At 51.8% G+C, this 9153-nt stretch overlaps 1 pseudogene; it reads right to left on the reverse strand.

Moving 5' to 3' along the window:
• Positions 1-4056: 4056 nt before the first annotated feature.
• LOC112900730 lies at positions 4057-5968 on the reverse strand (annotated as a pseudogene).
• Positions 5969-9153: the final 3185 nt, after the last annotated feature.

The raw sequence follows: 9153 nt of genomic DNA on the forward strand, positions 1-9153 counted from the left end.
CTTGGTGCGTTATCTACTCTAATAATATGTTGTATTGTCCATCATTCATTGGCATTCAAAATAAAACCATGCTGAAATCAGAATAGAATTTACCGTAATGTGTGGTAAATATGGCTTTCCATATTGTTTTTAATTCTAACATTAGAAAATAGTTTTATTGAACTAGAAGAAACAAAATAGCAGATGTACCAAAGTTATCTTTCACTACCTTGTAAGTAACTCTTACTCTATTGTCATTCTGGTGTCCAAGAACACTCCGTTCATGATATTTCGAGCTGAAATTTAATTGTTAAAATGATATCTGATCTCATTTACTCCCTTCTTTTAGGTATATTTACTGAATCAAATTTCTGTGCACATACTGACTGAAGATAGATGAAAGTAAAGAATAATCATGTTGAAATATTTCCTCTGATTGTATTGAAAGAGCTGGAGTGCAGAAATACTATTTACTCCTGAAGTTTACAGCAACTGTAATGCCCACATGAACAAAGTATAAAGCTGATATCTTCACAGCTGTAGCTCAAACCTATCATATTGTTGATAACAATATTTGTCTGACTGTGGATGTGATTGTTTTCCTATCAATATTTGTCTGACTGTGGATGACAGCGCGACCTCACCGGCGGCGTGTCGTCGGAGGGAAGTTTTACAGATAGACCCCCTGGTTTGAATCGTGATTATTAATCGTGATCCGATTATTTACAAAAACACCCCGGTATTTTCATTTATAGCCCTGATTCGGATCGCGATTATTAATCGCAATCCGAATTTTTTTTATTATACCCCCTGGTAATTAATCGCAATCCGAATTTTTCATTATACCCTCTTATTTGGATCGCGATCCGATTATTTTTATTTAGGACCCTGTTTTTGGTTCTGAATATTCCATATAGCCCCTCAGTTAGACGGACCCAGGACCCTCCTCTCTCCAGCTCCTCCCGCCCGCCGCCGCTGTTCTCCCCGCCGGAATCGCTAGTCTCCGTGCCACCAATCTCCCACTCATGCCCTAGAACCAACTAGCGGCCGACTCATCTGGCTCCCGCAGCGGCGCAGCAAGGACCCGAGTACAAAGCAGGCGCGGATTCGCTGGTCGCCGCGCCGGAGAGGAGCAGCCGGCGATCCAGCTCATGCAACCAGGCGGCAGGATATGGCAGCTTGACCCGGAGCAAGGAAGCATGATCTAATTTGAGGTCACGAAACAGATGGCGCATGGCGTAATGTGTGGTAACTATGGATTTCCGTATTGTTTTTAATTCTAACATCAAAAAACAGTTTTATTGAGCTGGAAGAAACAAAAATACCAGATGTACCAAAGTTATCTTTCACTACCGTGTGATAACTCTTACTCTATTGTCATTTTGCTGTCAAGTACACTCCGTTCATGATATTTCGAGCTGGAATTTAATAGTTACACTGATATCTGATCTCATTTACTGCCTTCTTTTGGGCATATTTACTGAATCAAATTTCTGTGCACATGTGACAGAAGATAGATGAAAGTAAAGATTATCATGTTGAAATATTTCTCTGATTGTATTGAAAGAGCTGGAGTGCAGAAACACTATTTATTCCTGAAGTTTACAGTAACTGTAATGCCCACATGAACAAAGTATAAAGCTGATATCTTCACAGCTGTAGCTCAAACCTATCAATATTGTTGATAACAGTATTTATCTGACTGTGGATGTGATTGTTTCCTTACATCGCAGGAAAATGCTTTCCTGCATAGATTTCAGACAAGTGAACGACTTAATGGGCAGTATCCTGCTCTGCTTCTCATCTTGTATCCAGTTGTGTTTAGTCTGCGCATGCAACTTCAATGTCTTCGGGGGTGGCCATGTTTTTATGGGCTCAATGTCTTGGGATCTCTTCGTCCAAACATGGGAACTGAAATGATCAAGGGGGTGTTATTTTGGTTTGATCCAGCTACTTTCTGATAATGTGGCAAGCAGATGAAGATGTTCAGAACTTTTCAGCTTAGTTCACATCGACACAATAGAGTTATTTGCAGGTAATGACAAATTTTAATCCTAACATTGCCTAACTACTGTGACTTGGTGCGTAACCAACCACATATACCATTTTCTTCCTTTAGTTGGTATTGCGTTTGGTTTCTTCCTGGCCATCGAGGACTTGTTCCGACGCTATTACTTTCTGATGATGCAGGAGAACATATGTATATTGATGTGCCCAAACGTGGCATTGTTTAACACGTTGGCTGAACATGCTGGAGGTGAGATAGCGACTCAGAGAAGAAGGTACAGCAGCATTAGCCCACATCATAATCATATTAGGTGATACTTCATATTTGGCCGACCTTTGTTACCTGTGGTGAGTGGTGACATGATTCATCGCATCTGTTCAGCATACCAGGGGGCGGGGGGGGAGATCTGGGCTTTCAGTTTTCACTATGGGAACTCAAATATTTTAGTTTAAATTAAGCCCTAACGTATTTGAACGCCAGAGTACAAATATGCTACACATGTAACCTCTGTCAGGTTTCTTGTCTCCCTGTTCTTTTGAAGCTGGTTACTTTGCTGTCAGTTACTTTCTGCTGATATGTGATATACTTTTCAGTAGTAGCTGCCTGCTTCGCGCGCAGCAGCGCTAGAAAGAAGCAGTAAGCTGCATCTACACAGAGCCGGCCAAAAACACTCCATGGCATGACAGCACAGCAGTGATGACCACTGCAAATCTGAAGTAGTTGGGATTCTCGCATCTGACTAATGTGCTATTCATTCTCTTTGTGGCAAATGAACACATGCATTGAAGATTTCCGTGTACTTTATCTTCATTATTTGTATGTATATATTGAGCCGAGATATCGTATGACATGCAGGTTTCTCCACTTGTCCTGCAGTGCGGCCACCGCATCGACGACTTGGAACCGACGCCACAGAAACATACCTTGGGCTCCAATTCTTTATCACCTTCTTCTCTGGCGACGCCATTGCCATCTGAAGAGGTCAAATTTCTCAAGGCGTTGTCCCAGCCACTCAGAAACTGTCGCGCTGGCCAGCGGAAACAAGGAAGCGAGCAACTATTAAGCCTTAAGAAAATGCTGCCTCACCTCACCAGCAGATTTCGGTCAACGCTCCCCGGTGTCTGCATCCTCACAGATCGCGGTTTGACCGGCATTTTATTATGAGCAGTGAGTACATTTTGTTTTTCTATACGCAGTGCTGTATGGTGGAATGCATGGACGGTGTTGCGACCACATCCTCCGGATGGGTGCACACTGTGCTGGCCTGCACAGATGTGGAAACTTCGAGCGAAGAGATCAGGTTTAGGGGCAAAAAAGATGCTCGATCTGGAAAGCATGGAGACTTTTTTTTTTAGATAATGGAAGAGCATGGAGACACCCCAGGTAGAGCTGTGATGCTTTTCTCGTCTCCGGGTAGGTCCTGCTGTTAGTTGCTAACAGCCTAACATTAGCATCCTGATCATTTCGGCGAAACGATTCCCTGGTTTCTTCACCCAGAATCATCGAGCGCCCACTGGCCCCGGTACCATCTTTCCGTGGGGAAAGAAGGGTTCCAGAAATGGCGGGAGTGCAGGTTAACACGTCGGTTAGGAGATGATGATGATTACGGAGTCGATAAGCTGGCCATCGTTTTCGGCTGGGAGGTCCTCCGGTCCATTTGGACAGGCCGAACTAGTGAACGCGCTGCCGTGCATCCTCGCGACGGGTATGGATGGGCGAGAGACGTGAGCATTCCAAAAGGCATCCCCCAGTCAAGAATTGCAGACACGAATATTTTTTTAATTACAAAGTATAACTTAGATACTCACAACGCGTACACACTCATCCTTAAAAACGCATATATGCAAATTCTATAGAGCATATTCGAAAATAGAGATGGCAAATTCTTAAAATTGACGAAGTCATCATAGCCGCTACGCTGTCGATTGGAACGCCGCCTACCACTGAAAACATAACGTTGCAGACACTACACAAATCCTACCTTTACGAGCATCTCCGAAGACTGAAACGGCAAATTCTTGAGATTGATGAAGTCATCATAGGCGCTACGCTATCGACGGGAACGCCACCTACCACTGAAAGTATACCACTACAGACACAAACATGGTAATAGATGTTATACTAATTATTAAAGATAATGTTGGTGTCTCACCGAGGAAATCCGTGTGCTTCTGGCAGTCAAATTTGTTACGTGGCCTCCTTATCGACCTGTCCCTGCATGCAAGAACACTCAGTCCTCCTTGGGGGTGCCCTCGACAAGGCGTGACGAACTGCGACAGCTTGCACATGTTCTTACACTTTGAGCGAGTAGTTAATTCAGAAGACAATTATCTGTGAGCCATTATATTATAATGTTCTCAATTTTCTGTGCGCCACTAGAAAAGTTACAAGGTCATATGAGTCACTGCTCCAAGTTTTTTGACCCTGCATACCACTGCCGTTAGCTTTTGATGGAACGGCAGCTAACAACAACTTAAAATGTCTGTTTTGCCCTCTTATAGGTGGGCCTCGCACATCAGTCTTCTTCCTCAACTTCCAACCTCTTCTTCCTCTTACCGGTGGTGAGCGATCAGTAGGTTGCAGGAAGTTGTCGGAGTTGGCGATGCAGTCGGTGGTCGGCCAAGCGAAGCGGAGCAGCTTTAGGAGGTGTCGTGCCTTGCGCTTGGCGCGCTCCGAGCACCTGCCCTGCACCATCAGCAGCAGCTGGCTCATGGCGCCCGCCCGGACCACCTCCACCTGCAGCGCCTCCGACCCATCCACCACGGCCACCAGCGCACCCGCTGCGTGCTCCATCGCGCGCTTGAACATGGCGCGCACCAGCGCCGTCACCGCCGCCAACCCGCCCATGGCTCCGGCGACCACCGCGTCGCGCCTGCCCTCGGCGCGGCACAACTGCTCCACGGCTGCCAATGCGCGCTCAGGCTCCCTGGCGCCGCCCTCCGTAATGCGTCGGGATAGCTCGGACGCGGCGCCAGCAGACACCGCGCGGTGCCGGTTCTCCTTGGCTAGGCACAACGCAAATAAGCCCCGGATCCCGACGCGGACCGCTTGGGTGTGGGCCTTCTCCTCCACCAGCGCCACCAGGCGCTCCATGACCCCCTCGGCGGGCCCAGCACCACCCGGGCCTCCACGCCAGAGGCCGACGTGACGGCCTCCACAACGGCGCCCGCGTTCACCCTTACTGAGCCTGGCCACCCGCTCCTCCCGGCCCACCACCTCGATGGCCTCGGCCTCCACGACGGCGCCAGCGTTCACCCTGGTCTCGTGCGTGGCCATGACGAGCCTGTTCTTGTCGGACTCCCTGGCGAGCGCCCTAAGCATCCGTAGTGTGGAGAGGCCCTGGTCCTGCGCGACGAGGGAGCGGCCACGGCGCACCTACGGCGGGGCCCCGCTCCCGAGCAGGGGCTGCGGTGGCGCGGAGGAGGGAGGCCTGGTGGCCTGGCGCTCGCTCATGGCGGCTGAGGCGGGCAGGTAGGTGGGCAGCGCCGGCGAGGTGGAAGGCGAGAAAGTGGGAGAGGTTGGAAGTTGAGGAAGAAGACTGATGTGCGGAGCCCATCTCTAAGAGGGGCAAAAGGGACATTTTAAGTTGCTGTCTACTGTCGTTCCATCAAAAGCTAAGAGCAAAGTCACGTAGGCATAAAAAAATTTAATGTAGTGGCTCATATAATATTATAATTTTTCTAGTGGCGCACAAGGAATTGAGAATTTTTATAATAATGACTCACATGGAATTGGCACCCGCACTCGCTGACTGATACGCTTACTTTAAATAGCAGCATTGCTTCGGCGCCCAGCGCCTCCGTGGCATCAGATGCTAGCCAGCAATGGCAGGGTACACGTCAGACGGTCACAGCTAGCAACATAAAAATGTTTACACGTGTGACCTGCAGAAGCCCCAGGAGTACAAACGCACACGATACATCTTCTTCCTCCGTTCCGGCACATTATCATATGGCGCGCGAACGGAGAGGCAGCACACATGGCGGCTCTTGCATCGACAAAGCCACGACGGAAAGAACCGGGGATAATGTTGTTTAGCCAAGGCGTTTCTTTCAGAGACGAGTTGTTTAATGGGAGAGCCAAGCGGCACGACGACGGGAACGAGCCTGCTCAGCCGGTGAGCTGGACCGGCGACGGCCTCCACGCCACGCCCATCCCTCATGTCGCAGCAGCGGCCTTGCTCCCTGTCGCCGCTATCCTGACAAAATTCCCTTCCGCCGACGTGGCCCCGGCGCCGCCGGTGCGCGCGCTGGCGTGAACCGCGCGAGCTCGAGATGGACCGAGTCGCCGTGCCGCGCGAGCGGTGCGGGGGTGTGGACGCTGATTCCGACGCGGATGTTGACGGGGCACGCGCGTGCGCGCGCGTCGCCCGCACGGGCGGGACTCCTTGCCGGCTCCGGCTCGCCCGGGCGCGCGCGCAGCCGCCGCGACAGGCGTACCGGGCCCGGGGGTGCTGGCACGCACGTCGCCGTCTCGCGCCCCGCCCCGAGCGCGCGCGGGCGCGGGGCGACCCCGCCGGCAACGGAAAGCCGCCGCGCGCCCGGCTGCCTCCCCGGCTTTGACTTGCCCGTTCCGGTGTGCCGGCCCCTGAAGGCACCCGTTGCGCGGGCTGCGGGGATCGGCGCGTTTTCTCGGGGACGGATCGCGACGTGCCGGCACGGCGTGGTGCGTCACCGCGGCGCCGGTGAGGGTAGGCGAGCTGGTTCGTGTGGGGGCACGCACCAGTTCACGAACAGGAGAGAAAAAAAATCGCGTGGCAGAAGGAGCCATGGTGTAGCATCGATCGATCAGTGATCAGACGGTTCGCGGAAAACCACCGTCACGTCACTAGGGTGCCCGTAACCTGGGAATATCCACGACGTGACTAGCAGTCTTGCGATCTTGTATTGTTGCTTGCGACGGAAGGTTGCACGGAGCTTTCTACCAGGGAATCGCACGCAGCTCATCAAGGCCACCCATCAACGAAGTGTCGAAGACTCGCCGGCCAACTTCACGCCCGCCACCGGCCGTGCAATGATGAGGATCTCCGAAAGCCACGGGCTAGCCGGGCTAGCTCCCGCGTAGCACGGCGACCGGTGAGCGCGGCGAGGCCGGTGTGGTGCAGGATATGCGTTGCGCCCGGCGTGGCGTGACCACGGGAGAAAGGAGCCCGTGGCCTGTCCGCTACCACCGGCTGCCCGGTCTCGCGGGGTCGGGGAGAGCCATGCCCGCGTAGAAGGGGGCAGCCCCTACTACCGGAGATCGCGCCGGTAGGATAGCTCATCGGCATGACGGCGACCAGCCAGTCGTCCCCTCCGGCGACGGGGCGTCGTGGGGCCCGCTCGGTTGGCACGCGGTTCAAATCCAATCGCAAGCAACTCATCACTGGCTACTCCGCTTGGCTTACCTGACAGGGAAATGGAGAACAGAGCTCATGAGGGGGTTACAGACTACAGACTACGGAGTCCTCTGCCGTGCAGCAGATGATTCGTGTGGTTCCGTCAGTTCCATCAGCTGGCTAACGATCCCGTTTGTAGGCGGATACAAACGGGTCCAGCTTTCTGGATCGCCTCCGGGGGGTAACATCCAGCCTTCTTCTCCGTTTCGGGTGCGCATCGTCAGCTGGAACGCATCCGGAATCACGCCTTCTCCAGGCTAATTTCGTCCCCACCAAGGTTTCCGGTAGCAGCGCGGCACTCCCCCAGGGATTCAGGGATCAGGACGCGATTAGTTGCTGAATTCATTGGGGAAAATGCTGCAGAGAACTTCAGTGTGCAGTGTGCCAAACTCAGGAAGGAAAAAAATGAGAGTCTAGCCACGTTTCAGCAGAGTGTTCCCTGGAATCTAATGCTTTTCTAACTCCTTTGTTAGTTTCAGGAAGGATTTCCAGATTTCATTGTCCATGCACCTGGCCTACCTCAATCCAAACTACTAATCAATCAGCACGCGCGAATCATTTCAGAATCTACTATGCCCTTTTCTTTTCTTTTTTGTATACACGCACACACAACAATACAAGATCACAAGACTGCCCGTCGATATATATATATATATATATATATATATATATATATATATATATATATATATATATATATATATATCAGGCAAGAATTCGCATTACCTATCATCCGGAGGCGGCGACAAGCGATGCCCTTCTCGCGCGCGCGTCCAGCCCCGGACGTCGCAGCGGAACAACGGAGGGCGTGGGCGCCCACACGGAATAATGCGCAGCAGCCCCGTCGCTGTACGCGCGCCCCGTTTCGAGCCCCACAGCTCCCGAGCAAAAGCAAGCAGGCCGATCCGCCCGGCCGCGCCAGATGGGTCTCTGCAGTTCTGAGCGGCCGGGCGGCCTCCTCCGGGAAACGGACGAGCGTATGATTGGGTTGGATTCTCGGTTTCCTTGGATACATTCGCATGCAGAGGATGCTGTTGCGATCATCCACTCCTCGTCGACCAGCTGTGCTAGCTGCTGCTGCCGCCGCGGTGCGCTGTCCCTGAGCTAGGGTTCCTCGCCGCCGGTTGGCCGGTTGGCGTCTTGGGGGAGACCGGCCGAGCTGGACGCCTCTCCCTGCGCCCTCGTTTTTGTCAGCAGGCTAGAGTTCAGCGGTTGTGTGGAACGGTAGGCGATTCTTGGCACGAAGCTCATGCTAAATCAGAGTGCGCGTTTAGGTTAGTGCTAGCGCTGAATCTGGCGTGTTATTTCCCTTGCGTGCTCTCGAGTTTGTCAGGACGCAGAAAGGATCTGTCAGTCCGGTCGCTTTCGACGGTTAATTGCCCGGGGTTTATGAAGCTGTGATGTGCTCATGCACACGAATGATGGCACAGTTGGTGCATTTAGGAGGCATCGTTTTCTGTAGCAGTCACTCAGCAGAGTGCAGAACAGTTTTATTCAGAATGGTCAGGGTAAAACATTTTGGTCCTATTGGTGCATGGAGCCCTGTATTAAGGCTGTAACTGACTGGTAACAGTGAAGGACCTTGGCTTATACAGCATACTCTTTGCCACCAGCGACCTTTTTTGGGAAAGGATTGGCACCAGCGATTAAGCAATGACTAATGTAATCCGTTTCATTTTTTTCTTAAAAGAATAGGCATGCACTCATCTGGTCTATCTCCCTTGGAGTTCCTTGGCGCCACGTCTCTTTCTACTAAAAGGACGCCGTGCCGTTCCAGTATTTAAACCGG

The sequence above is a fragment of the Panicum hallii genome, chromosome 7, assembly GCF_002211085.1.
Source record: "Panicum hallii strain FIL2 chromosome 7, PHallii_v3.1, whole genome shotgun sequence".
Taxonomy (NCBI): domain Eukaryota; kingdom Viridiplantae; phylum Streptophyta; class Magnoliopsida; order Poales; family Poaceae; genus Panicum; species Panicum hallii.